The 24,390-nt window shown below is 47.0% G+C and overlaps 1 long non-coding RNA gene across 1 annotated transcript in view; it reads left to right on the forward strand.

The window, feature by feature from the left end:
• The window catches only part of LOC126980888 (uncharacterized), an 86,135-nt gene that overhangs the window by 16,984 nt on the left and 44,761 nt on the right, over nt 1-24,390 (forward strand). Inside the window, exon 2 of the long non-coding RNA XR_007733641.1 lies at nt 13,205-13,296. This is a non-coding gene — a long non-coding RNA (uncharacterized LOC126980888). The remainder of the gene's footprint in view (nt 1-13,204; nt 13,297-24,390) is intronic.

Consider the following 24,390-nt stretch of genomic DNA (forward strand, 5'->3'; position numbering starts at 1 on the left):
CCTCCTCTCTCCTTCCTCCCCTTCTCTTTCTCTACCAACATGCAGTCTATCACCGGCGTTCTGTTCTTCGTGTTATGTTAATTTGTCTTGCGGATTGTCTTTCCATACTAGTGTGTTCTGATCCCAACTCTCCCTCCCTTCTCTGCTTGTCCTTTTTCTATTTTTCAGTCATCGGGTTCTCGCAATCAGTATTCAGCGGTGTTATGTTGTCCGTGTTATGTCAACGGTTCTTTGCTGTGCGTCTCTTGTCTCTCCAATGCGTTTTTTCTCCACCTTTTTCTCCTCCATGCACTTCCTTCCCCATTCAGTCCAATCGTCGAGTCCTCCCCACAATCACCAGTCAGCGGTGTTCTCTTCTTTGCCTTTGGATCATGGGTAACGGTGCCTTGTCATTCGTCTTTCCTTGTAACGCGTTCATTTTCCACCTCTTTCCCTTCCCTACGTTTCCTTCCCCATTCAGTCCAGTCGTCGAGTCCTTCCCAGAATCACCAGTCGGCGGCGTTCTCTTCTGGTAACGGTGAGATGTCATTCGCTTTTCCTTTGTAACGCGTTCATTTTCCACCTCTTTCCCTTTCCTACGTTTCCTTCCCCATTCAGTCCAATCGTCTAGTCCTTCCCACAATCACCAGTCGGCGGCGTTCTATCCTTCGCCTTCTTCGTGTCTCTCCTCTTTGTACCATGTCGCTGCTGCATACTAAGCGCCTCTTCTTCCCGCCCCCGCGTCCTTGGCAGCCACCGCAGCGCCGCCGAACTCCTGCTGCTGCTGCTCCTACTACTACTTACTCGGGAGCGAATAGGCGAGAGCATTGTTGTTAATTTATGCAAACGTTCCCTAAATCAGCCCCGAGCACCTCTTAGGCTGGCGGCGCGGTCTATTGGGAACGACGGGGGCTTTTGTGTTTGCTTCCTCTACTTTAATTGTCTGTCTGCCACGTTCCTTTTTATTCGTAGTTTTGTCGTACCTGGTCTTTATTTTTTTGGGGGGGGAGGCGTGTGGGTGTGTGTCCCGCCTTCTTCACCTGTGTTCCTGACTCCCCTTTCCTGTCCCTTCCTTTCCTTGTCTTCTCTTTTGTCCCCATTTCTTCCCCCTTCCTCCTCTTTCTTGTCGCTGATGTTTTTCCTGAACGTGATTTGGTTGGGTGCTTGTATGAAAGTCGTTGTGTGTTTGTCGCCGGGTTGTTTTATTGGTGATACGCTGACTTCTTGCGATAGGGCGGGGGGGGTTGTGTGTGTGCATGCGTGCGCTGTTGTAGTGATTGAGAACTTTGAAAGCACACACACACACACACACACACACACACACACACACAAGGTCGGTTTTAGATATATCTTTATAATCAATAAGGCGTCTAACTTGGTCGACATAGTTAAAATGTGGGCAAAATGTCCGTAGACTTTTACAATTTATCCCTAAGTCTCGTCACACAGGGTCGCGGCGGGAGGGTGCGAGGTGAGTGCATGTTCGTCACTCGGCCTGGTCAGCGCCTCGCCCACAGGTTCCGGATCACGGGCTCGGCTATCCCACATCACAAGTCAGCTCCTAACCCCCCCACCCCCCATTCCCACACTATTGACTGGCAGCTCTAAATCCCCTTTGTGTTCTGCGGCAGGGATGGTAGTGTATGGTAGTGTATGGCTGTGTATGGTAGTGTATGGCTGTGTGTGGTAGTGTATGGCTGTGTGTGGTAGTGTATGGCTGTGTGTGGTAGTGTATGGCTGTGTGTGGTAGTGTATGGCTGTGTGTGGTAGTGTATGGCTGTGTGTGGTAGTGTATGGCTGTGTGTGGTAGTGTATGGCTGTGTATGGTAGTGTATGGTAGTGTATGGCTGTGTATGGCTGTGTATGGTAGTGTATGGTATTGCATGGCACTCCCGATCGTTACCTGAGTGTGTGTGTCGGGGAATTAAAGGAAACTGGCATTTACCAGTCAATCTGCCACAATCGGGCTGTAAAGGCACTGTCCAGGGCAGAGCGCTTTCAAGGGACGGGTCGCGGCCCAGCACTGGATCACGTTTGGCTACTGTTTGGGTTGCCATTTCTTCATGAATAGATTTTTAAATACTAAATCTATCTCTGCCGACGCTGAATTTCAATAACCGTGTCAGACGTATCAAGTGGGCACACCGAACGATTCCCCCTCATGTGTTTCTTCCTTTTACTCTCACTGTAGTAATGTTGTCGGTCGTCGTTTGGTCGTCATTGGGAGCACAACAAGTACAACAAGTAACATTGAGATCGTCGCTAACTAACGCTGCCTGTCAGTCACAGTGACCAGCAGTCAGCGTGCACTTGGCGGCGCCCTGACGGGATCCCTCACGCTCTGCCTCCGCAGCTCGTGGCCAGAGACGCGTGTGTGGAGCCCCGCCTGGCCTCAGTGCCTCCCGCCCTCCCAGCGTTCAAGGCCAGTTTTTTATTTGTTTATTTACTTTTTTCAACGTTTCTAAAGGCCAACGACAGCGTGTATCACCACACAAATACGAGGAGGGGTGCCAGGCTCACTATTTCTGTCTGCCCGCCTGTCTGTCTGCGTCTGTCCATCCGTCTCCCCGCGTATTGTTTATTTCCTTTTTTTTCCACGTTTGACAAGGTCAGCAGCAGCAGCGGCGGTGTGGGTCGCCACACAGATACAAAGAGCAGGATCACGCTAACTATTTTGGTCTGCCGGTCTGCCCGTCTGTGTTCATCAAACTGTGTCGACACACCGATCACGAACTGCCAGAACCAGGAGAGCAAAAGTTTTGATCGAGCGTTTTTGTTGATTTCCTTAATTAAAACCGTGTGGCTCTGCAGTGTAATTCCGGGATGCGGGAGGGCGTACGTGTTATCATGGAGGGTGTCAGGCCTGGGCTGCGGTACCTTCAGGAAAGGAGACTCAGTGTTTGTGTCGTTGGACTGAATAATGCAATGCAGAGTGATGTGGTGGCGCATGCTCTCATAGTGACGCTTGTCTTTGTGTGCATGCAAGCATTGGTTCGTGTGTGTGTGTGTGTGTGTGTGTGCGTGTGGTGTGTGTGTGTGTGTGTGTGTGTGTGGCGCTTTATTCTCCCCGGTGCCCGGCGAGTCCTCGGCGGTGAACAGAAAGATTGCGAGAGATACATGCAATTAGGGGAGGAGGACAAGGATTAGACCACCCAAGGAACGGACGAGGAGGAGGAGGAAGAGAAGGAGGAAGAAGAGGAAGAGGAAGAAGATACTTTTGATGGAGGTGGAGCGCTCTGAGGAACATGAAGTGCCCAGGGAACACAAGGAACGGCGGAGCGATGATGCATGAGGTCGAGATCAGTCAGTTTTTATCCTGATGTTCGATGCATTCACCGTGTTACCTGTTGGCCGCGCGGGATGCAACCAAGAACCTCTCCCGCCTGCTGCTAGACCTGTTAACCTCGAGTGTCTTTACCTACCTCTCTTTGTATTTGTTGTTTCGTTATGTGATTTTGTGTTAGTGGTATATTTTAAGTGTCTTTAGTGTTAAGTGGTGTATGTTATATTCGTATCTTTTAGTGGTGTTAAAATACAGAGTTCCTTGTGTGGTTGTTTTATTGTGTTATTTATCCTGCTGTGTGATATGAATCGAAAAAGTCGTATTGGTTGTGTTTCATCCTCAAAGTTCTGTTCCCCATGATTGCCTTTCCCATATCTTTTCCATTTCCTCTCCCTCAGACGCCTCCTTCCTCCCTCCTCCTCCTCTATCTCCTCTCCCCTCTATTCCCGTCTTCATCCTCCTATCGTCCCTCCCTTCTTCCGCCACTATCTTCCTCCCACCTTGCTTTCCTTCCCTCTCTTCTTCTTTTGGCTTCTTCCTTCTTTATCTCCTTTCCCTTCTATTCCCCTCGTCATCCTCCTACCGTCGCCTTCCTTCGTCCGCCACCATCTCCATCCCCACTTTGTTTTCCTTCCTTCTATTTTCTTTATCCTGCCTCTCTATACTCCTGTCTTCTAACTATTATCATCTCCCTTCTTCCTCCTCCCTTTGTCTCCTCTCCCTGTCTTCTCCCTTCGCCTCCCTTTTTCAATCTCCTTTTTTCCTTATCCTCTTGTCTTCCTTCTTTCTCTCTACAGCTCCCCTATCTTTACTTTCCTTCCATCCACCTTCCTCCGTCTCCCTCGCTATCTCCCCCTTTTTCTTCTCTCCCTGTCTTCTCCCTTCCTCTCTACACTCCTGTCTTCACCCTCCTATTGTCTCCATTTTTTTTATAGTTTTGTCGTACCTGTTTTTTTTTTGGGGGTGGGTCCCTTTCTTCCCTCCCTGACATCTCCCTTCTTTTTCCTCTCTACACATCTATCGTCTCCCTTCTTCAGTCTCCACGCCATTCTCCTCTTGTCTTCCCTCCCTGACGCCTCTCTTCTTTTTCCTTTCTACATTACGTCTGGAAGGCCTCGATCTGTTCCAAGCAGCCTCCAGCCTCTGCCTCCGTCCCTCCCTATCCCTCCTACCTCTCTCTCTCTCTCTCTCTCTCTCTCTCTCTCTCTCTCTCTCTCTCTCTCTCTCTCTCTCTCTCTCTCTCTCTCTCTCTCTCTCTCTCTCTCTCTCTCTCTCTCTCTCTCTCTCTCTCTCTCTCTCTCTCTCTCTCTCTCTCTCTCTCTCTCTCTCTCTCTCCTCGCACCTTCTCCAGTCTTTAAAGTCGTCGAGGTCACTGCGGCAGGTCTCAACTCTGACCTTTTGCTAGTATGGGACGCGGCTGAGTGCTGGAAGGGGGGATGAAGGGGGGTAGGGGAGGCATTGTAGAGGAGGAGGAGGAGGAGGGGGATGGTAGGGGGTGAAGGTGGAGGAGGAGGGGGAGATAGAGGGAGGGAGGGGGGGGATTTTTGTTGGTGATATATCAAGACACGAGTGAATGTGTTAAGGAAAGCGTTCGTGGTGGTGGTGGACATATATCAGTCTTAATGTATTTGCTTTGGTTATATAGTGAATCTCTCTCTCTCTCTCTCTCTCTCTCTCTCTCTCTCTCTCTCTCTCTCTCTCTCTCTCTCTCTCTCTCTCTCTCTCTCTCGCTCTCGCTCACACAAACACACACACACACACACTTTCTCTACATAATCATACATTCACATCAGCCAAAGTTCTTCAGCGCGCTTCCCGTCAGCCTGTGAGAGCCTTAAGTAGCGGGAACCGGCGCCAAGAAAGGTCAGGCGAGTCGAGCTGAGAGGGGAACATGCGTTGTCGATGTGCTTTTGAGGCGGAGGCGGCGGCGCGTGAGCAGCGGCAACGGGCGCGGTGGCGAGTTTCAGGGTTGCGAGCAGGGTGTTGATAAAATGCACGGGAAGATATAGTTAGACGCCTCCACCCCTCACATTAACTATATCCAAAGGTCGAAAAGGATATCAGTCGTGTTATAATGAGTGTTTCTTTAGTTTCATGGTACAGAAGAAGGGTCATACTGCTACCAGGGCCATGAAAGTACCCACGAAATTACCCAACGCTTCTATCTCTCACATCAGCTATTTCCAAAGGGCGAAAAGGATATCAATCGTGTTATGATGAGTGTTTCTTTAGTTTCATTGTACAGAAGAAGGGTCAGACTGCCACCAGGGTCATGAAGGTACCCACAAAATACCCAGGAATCCTACGAAAGCCTTGTCAAATGTATGCGTGAGCTTGAGCGGCGAATGTTGAAGAATGTGTTCCCGGGTGTTTTGTAACGAGTGAGTGCTGACTTGATCCTGTCCTCCTCTTCCTCCTCCTTCACACTTTCCTCCTCTTCCTCCTCCTTCTCCTCCTCTTTTTCCTCCTCTTATTCCACACCACCAGCTCCTCATCCTCCTCCTCCCTTTCTTTCTCATCCCCGTCCTCGTCATCATCAACCTCATCATCATCACCTGTTCCCTTATCCTCCTCCTCCTCCTCTTCCTCCTCCTCCTCCTCTCTCATTTTTCACGGCTCCTCAAACGGGTACCCGAGAAGGCGACTCATTAATAGTAAGAGACACATATTGCTTCACGTCGCTCCAGTATGTGTCCTCGTCTGCCACTCCCTCATGAATCTGGGTCACGTGGTTTGCATATCTAGGCCTCCCTTTCTCTTCTCTGGCTCCCTTTCTCCTTTATTTTTACCTCTTTTCTTTCTGTTCTTTTTTACTACATTCTTTTCCCTTCGTTCTTCTCTCTCTCTGTCTCTCTCTTTCTTAATTCTTTTCCTTGCTTTCGTCTTTTCATTTTATTCTTTCATTTCGTTTCTTTCTTCTGCTCTTTTCTTCCTCTTTTCGTTCTTTCCTTCCTTCTCATTCCTTCTTTCTTTTCCTGATCACTTTTGCTGTATTCCTTCCTTCCTTCCTTCCTTTCCTCCCTTCCCTTCTTTCTTTTCTTCTTGCCCCTCCTTTCTTCCTTCTTTTCCCTTCTTCCTTACTTTCCTTCCATCTTTTCCTTCTTTCCTTCCTTCCTTCCTTCCTTCCTAGCTATGCCTCCCTCGCCGCCAATTTCCATTTCTTCTCTCTCTCTCTCTCTCTCTCTCTCTCTCTCTCTCTCTCTCTCTCTCTCTCTCTCTCTCTCTCTCTCTCTCTCTCTCTCTCTCTCTCTCTCTCTCTCTCTCTCTCTCTCTCTCTCTCTCTCTCTCTCTCCTCATCAGCCTCATCGTCCTATGGCTTCGTTTTTTTCTCCTTTTTTTCTACTTATTTTCTTATTCCTTCGTTTATTCTGCTGTGTCTTAATTATCTTTTGGTTCTCCTCTTACCTGCTTTGTTTAATGATATTCTCTTCTCCCTCCTTCCTTCCTTCTTTCCTTCATTCCTTCATTCCGTTGTTCCTTCGTCCTTCATTATTTCTGTGTTTTCTTTCCTTCCTTCCTTCCTTTTCTCTTTCCTTCCTTCCTTCCTTCTCTCTTTCCTTCCAACGTTCCTTCCTCCATTGTGTTCTCCTATCTAAAGTTTCCATTCTCTTCCTTCTTTTGGCTCCCTTTCCTTCATTCATTCCTTCATTCATTCATCTGCCCTCCCATTCTCTCCACCTTCTTCTCCTCCTCCCCTATCTCCCTGTCCTGTTCCACCTCTTTCCCTTGACTCCCTTTCCTCCTCCTCCTCCTCCACCTTGATCCCGGCGCCTCTCCTATCTCAGGGATTTTTGAGTATCGGGCGGCAGGGAGTTCAGAGTCTTGCGCGGCTGTAAATCCTCTCCCCCTCGGCTCCTCGGTAGACTCGGGGGAGCCGCGACTCGTTTCCCCGGCAGACTAGTGGCAGGCGAGGCTCGTAAAACAATTATGGCCACAGTCTTGCGTTGCCTTGCCTTGCCTTTCCTTGGTGGTGGTGGTGGTGGGAGTTGGGGAGGGGTGTGGGGGGAGGGACGGGGGACGTGTGTGTGTGTTTGTGTGTGTGTGTGTGTGTGTGTGTGTGTGCTTGTTTGTTTCCGATTCGTGACAGGTGGCGTGCAGTGATTGTGTATTCCGTAATGTAAATGAGTTACTTAATAGGTTTGTGCGTGTGTGTGTGTGTTGGGGGGGGGGGGTTACGTGTGTGTGTGTGTGTGTGTGTGTGTGTGTGTGTGTGTGTGTGTGTGTGTGTGTGTGTGTGTTGCGTTTTAAATTTTGTGTTTGTTTTTTATGTCCATTTTTTTTATATCTTTTTCTTGTTCCCCATTTTTCACTTTTGTCTCCTTCGTGTTCTCCTCTTCCATTTCTCTTTCTCTTATTCTTTATTTATTTTCTCTCTCTCTCTCTCTCTCTCTCTCTCTCTCTCTCTCTCTCTCTCTCTCTCTCTCTCTCTCTCTCTCTCTCTCCTTTAACTCTTCTTTATCACCCTTTTCCTTTTAATCTTCCTCCTTCTCTTTATCTTAATTTCTTTTACTTATTTGCTCTTTATTCCCTCACCTCTTTCCCCTTCTTCTCCTCTTCCTTCCCCTTCTTCTCCTGTCCTTCCCCTCCTCCTCCTCCTCCACTCCTCCTCCTCCTTCTCCATTTAAACCATCTTCTTCCCTCCCTTACTCATCCTCCTTCTGCTCTTCCTCTTCTTTCCTTCTCCTTCCCCTCTTTCTCCTCCTCCTTCTCCTCCTCCCCTTCTTCCCCTCATTCTCCTCCTCCACTCCTCCTCCTTCTCCCCTTAAACCATCTTCCTACCTCCCTTACTCCTCCTCCTTCTGCTCTTCCTCCTCTTTCCTTCCCCTTCCCCTCTTCCTCCTCCTCCTTCTCCTCCTCCTAATCCTCCTCATCCTTCCCCTCCTCTTCCCCTCCTCCTCCTCCTCCCTCTTCTTTTCTCCCTTTTTCCCCTTAACCCTTTTTCCCTCTTCCCCATTACCATCTACTCCCCCTCTTTTCTTTTTCTTTTCCCCTCTGACACCCTTCCTCTCTATCTCCTTCCTCTTTCCCCTCCTACCCACCGCCTTCCCCTCCTGCTTCCTCTCCTGCCCCGCCCCCTTCAGGCCTGCCCGGGACATGATTACCCCGCCAGCCGGAGTAATATCGCCCCCCGCAGGACAGGCCGCCCCAAATATTCCATGCATGACCAATCTCAGCTCCAAACTCGGGATCTGGTAATGAAATCGCGGAAAAGGAGAGCCGGGGAGGAATGGTGGACGGAAGGAGAGATGGAAGAGGGACGGGAGGGGAAGATGAAGGAAATGGGAGAGGACAAAAGAGAGAGAAGGGGATGGAAGTAGCATTTAGAGGGAAGAATAGAGAGAAGAAGGAGTTATGAATTATCGTAGAGGAGAACCGAGGAGGAGTGGTGGACGGAAGGAAAGAAGAGAGAGGGAGAGGAGGGGGAATAAAGGAAATGGAGAGAAAAAAGAAAGAGAGAGATGGAGAGAGAGGAGGCGTGTGGGGCTATAGCGAGACCCTGTTTCCCGAGCGACCGTCACCTCCGTAGTGGGGGTTTCTCTGTTTTTCCGAGGCTTAACCCGGTAGCAGCGACGGGCCAAATTTGTGCCATGATATAAACCCCCAAAATAGATGATGCATAAACTGCTCACAAATGCTTTGATATATATTATGAAATGGTTTGTGTGAGTGATGATTTTTTCTAATTTTTCTCGTTTAGAGGGACCATTAAGAAACATGATCCCCGCTGCTACCGGGTTAAAATTCACCCACAATGTGCCGGACGAAGACTGTTGTTTTGTTTGTTTATTCATTCGAACGAACATTAAAAACCTACTAATATTGAGAAAAAGAACAAAATTAATATGATAATTAAAATAAACAAATAATTATAACATTTATATATAATGATAATTGTAATAATGATGATAATAATAATAATAATGGTAATAATCATAACTGTAATAGCAATAATAACGCTAATGATAGTTTTAATAATAGAATAATAATAACGTTATTATTAAAATTATTATTATTATTATTATTATTATTATTATTATTATTATTATTATTATTATTATTATTTTTATTATTGGTATTAGTAGTAGTAGTAGGGGTAGTAGCAGCAGTAATAGTAGTAGTAGTAACTGTTGTTCTTTTTTTCTCATTGCTACTAATGTTTCAGGAGACCGTAGTAGAAGTTGCAGTAGTAGTTGAAGCGATAGCGATGGAGTGAAAACTGCGAAATAATTGGATTCATGTCGGAAAGCTATTTTGATACCGCTGCCCCTACTACTACTACTACTACTACTACTACTACTACTACAACTACTACTACTACTACTACTACTACTACTACTACTACTACTACTACTACTACTGTTCCTGCTACTACTACCGCTGCTGCTACTGATCCTGCTGATACCACCGCTTCCAACACAGCCTTTCCCTCCCCTGCAGTAGGTACGGACGGTAACTATTCTTTCCACCATTGTCTTTTCCCATCCTGCCATTATTTCCTCCACTTTTGTTGTTGCTCTTGTCCTGGCGGCGGCGCCCATGCTCGAGTCCGGGGCAGGACGGCGCCAGCTAAAGGGTCGGGGGCAGGGCGGCCTCCTCTCTTCGTCCCCTGCCTAGCTACGGGGCTAAAATGTAAACGCCTGGCCGGGAGAAAACTGCCGCCATCTTGGAATATGTGAGGCAACGCTCCCCCCTGACCTCCTCTCAAGCTCTCTCCCCTCCCCCGGCGACCTGTCCCTCCCTCCCGCCTGCCTTCCTCCCTTCTCTTTTCCTCTCTCCGCTGCCTCTCCTCGCTTGCCTCATCTGCGGGTTCACCTTTTTCCTCATCCTCGCGTTGTTGTGGACTTACATTCGTTTGCCTTCCCTATCCAGAGCCCGATCATCGACGCGGCCACCGGGCTCCCACGCCAGGCCAGGTGTAAACCAATCAGCAGCCGCTCTCGGTGTGACGTCATGACTGCTCCCACCTGTGTTGACGCATAAACCAGAGGAGGAGGAGGAGTAGCGGAGCGGGGGACGGCGAGGGAGGGAAGGGGGGGAAGGATAGGCTCTCGTATTGGTGGAAGTTGGAAGGAGGAGGAGGAGGAGTGGGGGGAAGAGAGGATGAGGAGGCGTTGGCGGTGGCGGAGGCGGGGAAAAAAAGAGGAAGTGGAGGAGGTGGTAATGTTGGAGCAGGTGGTGGTGTCGGTGCAGCGTGAGCCTTGGTTAGTGGAGAATGGTGGGTGAAGGGAGAGGCGGGAAGGTGGCAGGGGAGGCGACTGGTGAAAGGAGGCGGGGAGATGGGGATGTCGGACTTCGGAACACGCTATTACTACTACTACTACTACTACTACTACTACTACATATATATGCATGGAGGGACACGATTAACACGCAGGAAATACGTGATTAATAGCATCAACCAGGAAGAGATCTCGACAGTTGGGGGAGAAAAAGGACCCCCCCAAAAAATAAAATAGAGAAGTCGTAAAATAAGGGAGAGAAAGAGCAAGAGAAGGAGGAATAGGAGAGGAATATGAAAACAAAGAAGAGGAAGAGAATCAGGAAGAATGAACAGAGGAAGCCATAGAGTGAACAGAATAAAAAAGGAACTGAGTGATATGGGAACAAAAGGAGGAAGAGGAGGAAGAGGAATAGGATAATAAGAAGGGAGGAGGAGGAGGAGGAGGAGGAAGGGTAGAAGTTGTTGTGTATGAAAGAGCTGGTAGAAGAGGAAAAAGAAGGGGAGGAGGTACTGGGGGCGCTGGAGCTGGGGCTGGTGCTGGCTGGGGGGCGCCGAGCAAGAGCGAGGGGGGAGGAAGAGCACCTGGACTAAAGCTGCGCGCATCACACACACACACACACACACACACACACACACACACACACACACACACACACACACACACACACACACACACACACACACACACACACACACACACACACACACACACACATAAAACCCCCTACTCCTCCCCTCACACACCGCGACTCTATGTAATTCTGCGCAAGTCGTGTTTGTCTGTATGTTCTATCTGTCTGGGTGACGCTGGGTGACAGGTGTTATAGAAGGCAGAGGGTGTGAGAGGTGAAGGGCGAGGTGGTGGTGGTGGTGGTGATGGGGTGAGTCGGTGTATATAGTAAGGGGTGATGGGTGAGATGGGAGGGTGAGGTGATGGGTGGCTGGGTGTTAAGTGATGGAAGAGAAATCGCGAGTGCAGTAGAGAGTGGGGGATGGGGAAGGTGAAATATACTGCTGGAAGGTGACGGGAGAATGCGTAGAAGGTTTGGTTTAAAGGGAGAGGGCTTAGAAGGGTAAAGAGGACTGGGCAAAGGGGGATGAAAGAAGAGATGAGGTTAAATGTGTAGCGAAGAGTTCTCAGTGTTATGTAGGGGAAACCGTGTCTGTTCAATCGGATTCAAGTCTTATCGGAGAAACTTTCACGCCTCGAGACCTGGCACGCGTTTAGGTTCACCGTATGGGATGGATAATGTGAAGTGAAGTCTTAAGTGTTATATAGGGCAAAATGTGTCTGTTTAATCGGAGTCAAGTCTTGCAAAAACTTTCACGCCTCGAGACCTGGCACGCGTTTAGGCTCACCGTATGGGTTGGATTAATGTTAGTGGATAATGTGAAGTGAAATCTTAAGTGTTATATAGGGCAAAATGTGTCTGTTTAATCGGAGTCAAGTCTTATCACAGAAACTTTCACGCCTTGAGACCTGTCACGCGCTTAGGCTCACCATATGGGTTGGATAAATGTTAGTGGATAGCAACGTTGCCAGACTATCGTACTCAGCCTCTTATAATCCTGACTTCCGACCCAAGAACTGTCTCCTGGGCCTCAATATCGAGATTCATTTATATTCATCGTTAAAATAGTTAATTCCTGATGTTTCTTGACAATATTTAGGCGTCTGAAACCGGTAAACGTTATGCTCTGAGTACGATAATCAGGCAACGGTGGTGGATAGTGGTAAGTGAAGAGTCTTAAGTGTTATATAGGCCAAAATGTGTGTGTTCAATCGGAGTCAAGTCTTGCCAAAACTTTCTCGCCTCGATTCCTGTCACGCGTTTCGGCTCACCCCTCTCCCCTCGCCGGCCAGTGCCTCCTGGTCCTCGTGAATGGCTTATCTCTGCACGACGGCCGGTGGCGAAAAGTTCCCTGGTTTAAAAGTTTGTGTGGAATGGTTACGAAAGTGTCCCAAGACTTCGATGGCCGCAAATGGTGTCCTAAAGTTTATTCACTGACCGAACATTTGTTGCTACATTTGTCACCTGGATGCTTCTATACTATCTGGCAAGACGTCTGTTGCTACGCTGCCTGAATGCTGTTATGCTGTCTGGCTAAGCCCCTCCTGCCTCCCTATCACTTGGATGCTATCGTACTATCTGACCGAAACTCTCTTGCTTTTATGAGAGGATACAGCCTAGAAGATACCGTAAGGAGTATTACTTAACCTCATATACTCTTATATCACCTGCTCTTATTACCCTGCTCACCTGTGTTGTTATAAGTCACGTGGCTGAACTAAACATTTGCTACTGTCTCACTTTGTTGAATTCCTACTGTCATTTTCTTTTATTTATTTATTTATTTTCTTTTTCTATTTAGGTGCTGCTTGTACCGTCGGTGGGCTCTTTTTGAGTGGTCTCTTGGACGACCCTAGTCTGTTAGTGGCGCAGGCGACCTTTATATATAGTATCTGTCGTTGTATATGACTCCTGCTATTGGTATGGAAAGATTCGCCTGGACATGCTTGGTACACGTGGGTTGTATACTAAAGGCATACTGCGGTTAGGAAGGGTTGGGATATTGCCAATTTGTATGATGACGTTTCTTTTCTTTAATACCGTTATATTCTTTCCTGTCTCTCCTAGTTACTTTTCGTGGATTTAATCACTATGTAGTAATGTTTGTTGCCTTTTTCTGTTACTTAGTGTTTTATTTTTACTCTGCAGGTCTTGGTGCGGGTCCAACGTGTCCTAGCGAGGCTGTGGTCCGGCACGCGGCTCGCCAGGTGGATGGAGCTGCCGGGGCGACAGGTGGCCAGGTAGGTGTCTTGTCGGTGCTTGTGGGGCCTGTCAGGGAGCCATTAGTGGGAAGGCGATAGGGGCGTGACCGCGGCCCGCCAAGATCAACACGGCGGAAGAGCCTCATCAGATTTTTTGGCTCCCTTGTATTAACTTCACCAGTCACAGGAAGTCGCCCGTCCCCTCCCGCCGGTTCTTTGAATGGATGTTATCGACAAGACGTGTCTGTTTTTTTTTCTTTCTACAAGAGTAAACGCTTCGCCTCAGTCTTTTTTGGCGGCGCTCCCAGAGATGGCAACAGTTTTAGGTGGAAGATTGTACCATTAATAGTCCCGTCATGTTCCTGATCGGTGCTCGTGGCGTGGACGGCCGCCCTGATCTCCCTTTCATAACCATTAGGGCAACATTTGCCTCCACGTTGCGACACTCCCAGCCTGGCCGCGTGCCAGCCTCCCGCCCGGTCACGCTTGCCGGCCAAGGTGAAACAACGGCGGGAGCGTCAGGCTGCTGACGCCGGGCTGAGCGACGCCCCTGCAGCCCCTCCCGGCGGCCTGCCTGCACCGCCGACGACGAAACACGCACGGAGAGCGCAGAGTGGCTCACGTAGGCCACTGAAGGAATGAACAAAGGCCAAAAACATGAAATACTCTGGGTCAGGATAATTTACCGCTCAATGTCATTTAACTTTCTGGTTCCTCATACAGCATGACGAGGATTTAGAACGAAAAATGATTGATGCAGGCGAGTGACGGAGTGCACAGTGTGGAAAGATGAATCCATAGCTACGGCTGAAGACAAGTTCATCCTCATGGTTTGTAAACCAATAAACTTCGTTCCAAAGTTCTAAAAACGGACGGTAGAAACACGATTTTTAATTGGAATACACTGTTGGATATCCTGTGCTACACATATTCGCTTTTTGATATGTAAAGCTTGAAGAGTTTAATCCAATGTAGATAATTCAAGATATTTCACATGAGAGCAATATGGGGAAGGAGGAAGGAACGCAGACAGGTCCTCAGCAAACACGGAGGGTCCTCTGTAGCACCAGGGACAAGGTGGAGGCGTTAGTGTGGTGGTGATGGGATGTGAAGGGAAGTGTTCTGTGGTGGTGGTGTGGTTGTGGTGTTACGGTGTGAAGGAGGAAAGTGTTGGTGGTGTTGTGGTGATGCTGGAGGGGGGAAGGACAGTGTTGGTGGTGTTGGGGTGTGAAGGGAGGCGTTCTGTGGGGTGTTGTGGTGATGCTGGATGGGGTGAAGGAAAGTGTTCTGGGGTGGTGTGTTGTTGGGGTGGGAAGTGTTCTGTGGTAGTTGGTGTTGGGGTGTTAAGGGAGGTGTTCTGTGGGGTGTTGTGGTGATGCTGGAGGGGTGAAGGAAAGTGTTCTGGGGTGGTGTGGTGTTGGGATGGTGGTGGTGAAGTGGGAGGTATTCTTTGGTGTTGGGTGTTGAAGGGAGGAGGTGTTCGTGTCATAATTGGATCGTTTCAAGTCCGCATAATGAGTCGACCTAATGTTTCTGCTACAATCTCCGCGTCTTATCTTCCTCTTTTCCCTTCCACTTCATTTGCACCAACCCTGAAATTGCTGGTGATGCCCTTGGTCTCTCTCTCTCTCTCCCCCCCCCCCGAACACACACAATGGCCATGTTCTTTGCCCTTTCTCGTGTTTGCTTCCTTCCCTTCCCTTCCCTTTCTTTGGCTACAAGAACCACAAACCTAAAGGATTAAATAATTCTTTTGAGGTTTTCGTACACCAAACATGAATGGCGATGCAATGGGTTCGTTCTATATGCTTCTGGAAGTGTTTAAAGCCGTCTGATGGTGTAGGACGAGGAGTGACCGCTTGGGAGGCTGGTAAGGCTGAGTACTATTGAACCCAAGGAAGACCAGCTGTAGAGTCCGCACAGTGACGTACCGTAGTGCTGTTTGGGGGCCTTGCGGGCATCAGAAGGCGCGTATCTGGTCTGATTTTGAGTGTTTCTTATTTTATTACCTGTGTTTTCTTTATGATTTTTACAGTGCGCTGCCATTTACTTATTTTTTACGTGTATTTCTATCCATATATCAAACATCACTATTTCGTGTTTTCTTATTGAGGTCTTACTTAGTGTTGATTTTGTTAGTTTTTTTATATTATGTTCACTCCTTAGTATTAAAATTCGATTCCATTCACTTTCTCAGTCTAGTTCTAATCATATATCACTATTTTACTCCGTTTTCCTATTGGGGTCATTTACTAAGCGTTAATTTTGTTAGTTTTTTTATTGTATGTTCACTCCTTAGTATTAAAGTTCAATGCCACTCACTGTCTCATTCTAGTTCTATCCATATATAAAACATCACTACTTTGTATTTTCATATTGAGGTCATTTCCCTGGTGTTAACATGTTTAGTAAAGTTAACAAACGAAGGCGCAACTATTTATCATCGAAGTCCGGATAAACTTCAAAAACCCTGTGCTAAGCGTCCTTCCTTGTGAGGTCTGGGGTGGTTACTATTAGGAAGCAATTATGTGTTTTATGTCCCTCCGTATGAGCTTTGCCGGAAACGATTGATGTCGGAATATTGATTTTGTATAATTTTACGGCTCTTGGTTCGAGGTTTTCCGTGCGGCAGAATGAGGGCGCGTTAAAGCCGAGACTGGACCCGGCGAGAGAGGCTGCACTTCAAGCCGTTCAAGGTGTGGTATACAGACTTAGATCGACGGGAGTGAAAGGTATTAAAGCTTTGACAGTAGTTTAGGCGAAGAAGCGTTATTTTGAGCGGCACGTCGTCGACTGTCATCATCTTAATATGACCTTGGTTGAGCGGATAAGAGGCCTTAGAACAGGTGGTAAAAAGACTTAGTGAGTGAGTTAATGTAAGTACCCTTTTGAATTCAGCCTCGTAGAAGGAAGACAGTGGATCGAAAATGAAGAGGGAGACAAGGAACACATACGTAGACTCGATGATATAGATGAATATGGTGGAAAGAAGATGGAAGAAAGAAGGAAGATGAACGATAGTGAGGTAGAGGAAAATGAGATGGTTGGAGGGAAGAAAAAGAGAAGAAGGAAAGGAGTTGGGGAGAGAGGTTGAAAGGGAGAAAGATGAAAGGAGAATTAGGAAGAGAGGAAAATAGGGAGGAGAATTTAGAGAGGAAATGATGAGTAGAAGAAAGTAAGGGGAGGGAGAAAAGGAGGAAGAAGGAGAATAGGGAAGGCAGAAAACAGAAGTAGGGAGGAGAGATTTGGGAAGAAGAGGTAAGAAAGGGGAAGGTGAAGAAAGAAGAGATGAGAAGGAGAGGATAAGGACGAAGAAGAGGAGAAGAAGATGGAAAGAGAGGCAGATAGGAGCCAATGTCTAATGAGAGAGACGGAGGAAGATGTGATTGGAGGGAAGGAGATATGGAGAGAGGGTTGGGAGGAAGAGTTGAGAGGAAAGGAGGGAGGGAGAGGAAGAAGGGAGGAAACCTATAGAATGAGAAGAGAGAGAAGGGTGTGAAGACGGCTTACACCTCTTCAAAGGACATCACTGCCCCCCCTCCAAGTTGAGAGAGAGAGAGAGAGAGAGAGAGAGAGGGGGTCGTGTTTGCTGTCCCGGTTCATTCATACACTTCGGGTCAGTCTGAACACTTTTATTTTCTCTTATTTGTGTTTTTATATATTTTTTTTTCTGCATCGATTTTTTTTGTGGTTCCTTTGTTTTGTTTTTTCGATCCTCAAGTTTTTTTTGGGGGGATGGGTGGAGGAGGAGGAGGAGGATATGATGTAGTCTCTCTCTCTCTCTTTTTTTTACTCTCTCTCTCTCTCTCTCTCTCTCTCTCTCTCTCTCTCTCTCTCTCTCTCTCTCTCTCTCTCTCTCTCTCTCTCTCTCTCTCTCTCTCTCCCTTTCGTTTATCTCTTCCTCACACATCCATTCTCTCTCTCCCCCTTCCCTCCATCTACTTAAAACTGAAGGGTCTCTCTCTCTCTCTCTCTCTCTCTCTCTCTCTCTCTCTCTCTCTCTCTCTCTCTCTCTCTCTCTCTCTCTCTCTCTGTGTGTGTGTGTGTGAGAGAGAGAGAGAGAGAGAGAGAGAGGGGTGGGTGGGGGGTCACGTTTAGCGCTCCAAGTTGGTCCACGAAGAATTGTATTGTTCGCATCAGCCGCGGGAGTGTTGTGTGTGTATGAAACGTGTTGTATTTCCGCCAGACAACGCCATCTGGCCGCCCTGACAGCCCAAGAATGGTGAGAAATGGAAACACCGCCCGGGAAACAAAAGAAATCTAACAGCAAACAACCAACCAGTGCTGTGTCCGCCTCCTCCCTCGCCTCCCGTCTTGTTCTGGTCCCCCTCCTCCTCCTCCTCCTCCTTCGTCTTCTTCTTCTTCCTCACCTTCGTCTCCTATATAGCCACTCAACCACTGCCACCACCCACATGAGGATCTCTTGCCCTCCTCCTCCTCCTCCTCCTCCTCCTCCTCCTCCTCCTCCTCCTCCTCCTCTCTGTTCCCTTTCTGTTCCCTTGCTCTACTTCCTCGTACCCTCAAAACCCCTCCGTACCCATACACCCATTCACCCCTCTCTCCTACACACGCATATTGTTGTAGTTATTGCGTCTTTTTCTCTTTTTTTTTCTTTTTCATTTAAGTATTTTGAGCAGCTTGTCTTTTTCCCACTGTTGCGGTTAGTCACTATCGTTTTTACTTCTTTGTATTCTTTAAAAAAAATATACACGTGGGTTTTAACGAGTCCATGTTCCTATTCCTCCTAAGTCTTTCTGAAAGCCTATAATATTTTCTGATTTGTCTGCTAGTGATATCTTTTCAGTTTCTCATTTCATGTTCCTGTTCCTCCTAAGTCTTTCTGAAAGCCTATAATATTTTCTGATTTGTCTTCTAGTGATATCTTTTCAGTTTCTCATTTAAGTCTTTCTGAAAGCCTATAATATTTTCTGATTTGTCTTCTAGTGATATCTTTTCAGTTTCTCATTTCATGTTCCTGTTCCTCGGAAGTCTTTCTGAAAACCTATAATATTTTCTGATTTGTCTTCTTGTGATATCTTTTCAGTTTCTCATTTCTCTCTCTTCCACACCTGATTTTCCTCCCCTGCCCCCCACCTGTCCTCCCCCGCACGGTCTCCACACTTGCCTCTTCACTCCGGCACTCCAGGTCCTCAGCACACACTGTCATTCATGGCCACACCGCCCACGTGACACAGCCTCAGTTTTCACATTAGAACAATTGAATTAGGCTTCCACGAATGACCAAAGGCTCAAATCGAAAGTTTTAATTCGATTTTAAGCATGATTTGTTTTTTCTTCTCATGCGGAAGGTCTTATTAAATCTTTTATGCAATGTGAATGGCACTTAAATATCTTTCTCTTTGATTTTGTGTCAACTTTTTTTTTGACCTTCAACTGCAACAAATACCTTTTAATATACAAAGAAAATGTTTCGTTGAACTTTTCTGTACATTACATTTTACAGTTCAATACTCGATCATGGTAATTATATCTATTTTACTAGCATTTCTAAATAAAACAGTTTTCATGAGGAAGCTGCCAGGTGTCGGATGCGCATGTAGGTTGTGTCGAGGTTCCCGGTGAGTGTGTGAGCAGAACAGCCCTGCAGCAGACTTCCGCGCCTGCACCGTGCCGAGATCGTGACAGAAACGCGAGATTAGCCGATGGTGATTGCACTGCAGACCTTTGTTCACTAGGAAATTACTCCCACTGGAATTCAGATAGCTACAAAAATAATAATGAAACCGAGGGTCGATATGCCATGGACGTATTTGTGAAGAGCATGGCGTGGTTTTAGGATCATTTACCTGACTTTCATGTTTTCACCTCCTCTTAGCTCTCCGTTGTCTTATCTAAAAGCTTAAGTTGGTATTGTTGACGGTTCCGCCTCTCACATCAACCAATTCCAAAGGCCGAAAAGGGAATCAATCGCGTCTTAATGAGTGTTTTAGGCCCATGGTACAGAAGGATGCTCAAACTCCCACCAGGGCCATAAGAGTAGTCCTGGAAATCTATCTTCTTGGGACTCCTCGAACTCTTTTAAGGAGCAGTGAGTAGCGGGCTTTTTTCACATTTGTTATTTTTTTTATGCCCTTGAACTGACTCCTCTGCTATAAAAAAATGCCCAAAACTCTTAGGAAAGCCTTGTCAAATATGTGTGGTTTGGGCGCCGAAATGTTAAAAAATATGACCCTCAGCCCCGCTACAAACTCTCCCTTTCTCTTATCCTTCCCTTGGCATCAGGTGGAGCAAAACCAGCATAGCAAACCCCATTACCTACGAGATTTCTATGAACCGCTGCACGGGTGAATGGCTACATCTAACATTTATTTTCTCTGTTGTTGATAATAGTGTAGCGCAAATAGGGAAACAAATATCAATGAAATTAAGCATGTGAATTAACGAAGGCGAGAAACAGTCACCATTGCCAGATTATCGTACTCAGAGCCTCGTATTTACCGGTTTCTGAGTCATATCTATTGCCAAAAAAACACCAATCATTAACCATTTTAACGATAACTATATATGAAGGCAGTTATTGGAGTCCAGGAGGTAGTTTTTGCGTCGGAAATCGGCAAACATAGGAGGCTGAGTACGACAATCTGGCGACGTTGGAAACAGTTTGAATTCGAAGCTGCCATTGGATTGAGCGTTGGTATTATCCGGTACAGCTTAACCTGGTACCAGTGGGGATCATGTTTCTTAAAGGTCCCTCTCAGCGAGAATAACGAGAAAAAAATCATCACTCACTCAAACCATTTCATTATATATATCAACGCATTTGTGATCAGTTTATGCATCATCTATTTTTTGGGGTTTATTATGGCACAAATTTGGCCCGTCGCTGCTACACTGTAAAGCCACAAATTTGGCCCGTCGCTGCTACACTAAAGCCACAAATTTGGCCCGTCGCTGCTACACTGTAAAGCCACAAATTTGGCCCGTCGCTGCTACACTGTAAAGCCACAAATTTAGCCTGTCGCTGCTACCGGGTTAAGAAAGGAGAGCTTGAAATATTGCTGCCAGGCTTCAATTGTTCCCGTCCCCTCACGCCACCCTGGCCTCCAAGTTTGTTACGACCACTCTTTTAAGAACCATTTTGTGACAGTCATTTTCGCGCTTCAACCCTCCTTTGTCTTGTGTTGTCTGTTGCTCCGTGTTTCCCCGTGTCCGCCTCGTCACGCCGCCGCGGCCAGCAAGGTGTGTGTGTGTGTGTGTGTGTGTGTGTGTGTGTGTGTGTGTGTGTGTGTGTGTGTGTGTGTGTGTGTGTGTGTGTGTGTGTGTGTTCCCTTCCCTCGCTTTGTCATTCCACTCACACACTGACTCACAACCGAACGCCTCGCCAATACACCTTTACTCGGTCGCTCCTGCACGCCATTTGCTGCTGGGGGTTTCGTCCAACGCTCTCACTTATTTTTTTCCCATTTTTTTCCTCCCCCGTTTCTTTTTTACCCTTTTTACCCCTTTTTTTCCCCTTCGTTCTTCCTTCCTTCCCCTCTGTTTCCGCCCCCTGCGCCCCTTTACCTGCCTTCTACTCCCTGCTATCCACAGAGGCTAGCATGCTTCGTTGCCTTGCGTCGTGGTGGGAAACTTTACATTAAAACAGGTTCTAATTTTCGCCTGCACTCTAGTTTACGTTTTATAATGAAGCAAAGGAAGTTAGAAGCAGACGTTAGTCTTTTTTTTTTTTTTTACAGCTAAGGAGACAGTTCTAGGGCGTAAAGAAAAAATATTAAAGAAAAAGCCCGCTACTTACTGCTCCTGAATAGAGGTCAAAGGAATGGCCAAAAAGAGAGGTCAATTTCGGGAGGAGAGGTGTCCTTGAATTATAAGTGACAGTCTTGCTGAAGTAAGGTGTGTTCGCTGTGTCGTAACGATCCATTCGAATCCGTAATCGTACCGAGGGAAGAAAGTACTCAGTGAAAATGTGCTGATGTGTGAACCTGAAAGTCACAGTCAGAAGAAAGAGATCGGTCAACAGCCTTCATTCAGACGATCGTTCATTATCATACATCAGCTGATCATTTTTTTTTAGTATTTCACTTTCTTGATATGAGTACGAAATAGGATGTTGTTTTCCTCTTTGTGCCCCTGAGTTTTTTTTTTTTTTTTTACAGCAAAGGAGACAGCACAAGGGCACACGCAAAAAAGGAAACAATAAAATAAAACCCGCTACTCGCTGCTCCTGTAAATAATCCGAAGAGGCGGCCAAAAGAGCAGTCAACTGTCCTTTACTGTACATATGAAAGTATAATTCCATAATAGTGAGACTCTTGGCAAGGGGGAAGTCATGGTATAGTTCTTTATCTACGCTGAACAAAGGATCGCCTCTGCCCTCTACTCCGTCATCTTAAAGGGGCAAATTTTCCGTGGATCTTCAGTCAAACCACGATTTCCTCTAGCGTGGTTTTCATTTGTTTCTTGTTATCGCTGCTGATGATGATGGTGAGTAATACCGTCGTCCTTCGGTGATATCTATACCGTAGCTTTGGAAGATGTGGGCACGTCAGAAAACCACGCAAATATGAGAACCACGCCAGCGGAAATCGTGGTTTGACTGAAGATCCACGGAAAATTTGCTCCCTTAATGCTTACAGCCCACGGTGGACTCAACCCCGTGACCCAGAGCACACCCGGCTGTGACGTACATGTTGCTGCACTTCATCCTCCTCTGGTTTCCCCAGGTAACCACGTATCGACCACCTTGCCGAGAGGGGGGGAGGGGGGATGTGTGCCGACTGCCCCGGTTTCGAATCAAGGGTCGCGGATCTGTATTTATAAGCATTCTGATTACCATACCAGGCAGGCCCGAGGAGGAAAGGGAAAGAACGAGTCACACCTTTGAAGATATGCCCATTTTATATTAGATTAACGAATGGGAGATAAAATAAATGTGAGTTTTTAATTTCTTTGAGACCGAAAAAGATATTAGATAAATTAATCTAGATATATTGTCAGAATCCGTCGTATTTCCGAAGAACCCTCATTAAGACGTGAAAGAGAAGGCAGGTTAAAGTACAGTCAAATTAAACGTGCTGGAGTCTTTAAGTTAGTTCTGACGTTTTTAAAATCAATAAAAGAATAAAGAAATCGTAGTAAGGTAAGATATTGTGAAGGGAAGAAAGAATGAAGACAAAATAAATGAAAAAAGGGATTCATATAACAGCCAGAAACTGTAACAACCACAAAGAAAATAAATGAACGCGAGAAACAAAGAAAAAACGGAAAGAAATAGAAGCCGTACAAGAACCAAAAAACTGTGAAATAAGGAACACGAAAAGAAAGAAAAGAAATCCGTGCAAGTACCAAAACCTTCAACGTTCCCAAAGCATACCAAGCAGGGAAAACCAAAAATAGACGAAAAAACTCACCCACCCACACAAGAGATAGACCAGCAAGCAACCAGTGGCCGGGAAAGCAAAACGCTGACCCACGGCAAACAAGCCTGAACCTCCACTCTTGTCAGGCCCAGGAACGCGGCGTCTCGAGCCCGTCCTTTCGTCCTAGCATTGCCGGGTGTGAGGTGACCGTGAGGACCATCGGGGGAGCAGGACGGTACGGGTTACAGAGGTGGAGTGAGAGAAGAGTGTCCTCGCTAGGCTCAGGAGTGTGCTACAGGGGCGTGAAGAAGAACTCACGACAAGAATAGACGACGATTAACGTGGAGGAGCTTGAGTTTGAGGACCGGGAGAGACGCGGAGGGAAAGGAGAGGACGCCGCCGGAGATGGAATGTTTGCTCTCTCGGCGGCAAGGGAAGGAAGGGAAGGAAGGGAGGAAAGACGTCTGGCGCTGTGCCGTGATACGTGTGAGCCTTGGCAAGCATTGACGTGGCCGTGGTGACTGTGAGTGTGTGTGTGTGTGTGTGGAGGGAGGGAGAGGGGTGTTTGCGTTTGTGTATGAGGGGGGGACTTGTGTTTGTGTGTGTATGTGTGTGTGTGTGTGTGTGTGTGTGTGTGTGTGTGTGTGTGTGTGTGTTAATGGAGCGGTGAATGTGTATGTTAACGTGTGGTATTTATGGCGTTTTTTTTCTGGATACAGTTTAAGTTTGATAATTCTTTGATATTTTCCTTCGTTGTGTCTTTAGGATCAGCCGGTGGCCGTTCTTTCTTTGCTATTCCTTAGTCTGTCTCTTTAATGTGTCAAAATGGAAATAAGATCACAGAGTCGATAAGGATACGAAACACATTAATTAAGAACAGAAATATAAAAATACTAGAATTGTAATATTTGATTATTCGCTATTGGATAAAGTATACCTAATAGCGTTCTTGGTAAGTGAAATATAAAAATAAAGCCCCAATAATGTACTATAATTAGGAAATTGTGCTCATCTCGGCAATGTTTTTAATCTGTTTAATTCCATTTCTACTTTAGTGATCCGGTGCTGAAATGTCTCTCCTAGAAGTTTAATCTGGCCCTCAACGAAAGATTAGAACAGAGTTTCAGCAATATAATGTCGATATTTGTGTTCTAGCATCTGAAAACTGCACAAAGACAAGAGAGTTTGCCCACGGGAGATAGCGCAGCCCGTAACCATGACGTACAATGCATCCTGAGTCAGTGTTATCGCGGCGTCCCTCACCCCTACAATGGCTTCATAGGCGCCCGAAACAGACACTCCAGAAGTTTGTTTGGTGTTCTACAAAGCACCAACGAAAGACGATACAGAGACTTCTTGTATAGATTTTGGTATTTATGGTCAAGCTAGCAAACTAGGTTTCAAATGAAGACATTTCTGCAGTGTGGCGCTGTGTAGTAAACCGGCAAATTTTGGGAGTTGTATTGGCTGGGCACCTACAAAGCCTTTAAACCGGCCTGTGAGGCGCCATGGTGTGGGGAGAGGAAAGGGATGCATGCAGCGTGAGCTGAGGCGTGTCTGGACAATGGGAAACACTTGCGAGTCTGCCAGTCACCGCGCACGCCTGCGTCGGAAGGGAGGAGCCGTAGCGGGTGACGCGGTCGATTGTACCCTCCTGAGCTTGTAAATATTCGTCATCTCTCGGCGAGGAATGAAAAACTTATCTTTTCATCGTGCCAGAGGCCACGAGAAGTGATTTTAGAGCCTTGCCCTCCCCTCCCCTCCCAAAGGTACCCACGGCACACAAGGCCAGGCTGCCGCACCTGCCCCCGTC

Source organism: Eriocheir sinensis, chromosome 45 (genome assembly GCF_024679095.1).
Source record: "Eriocheir sinensis breed Jianghai 21 chromosome 45, ASM2467909v1, whole genome shotgun sequence".
Taxonomy (NCBI): domain Eukaryota; kingdom Metazoa; phylum Arthropoda; class Malacostraca; order Decapoda; family Varunidae; genus Eriocheir; species Eriocheir sinensis.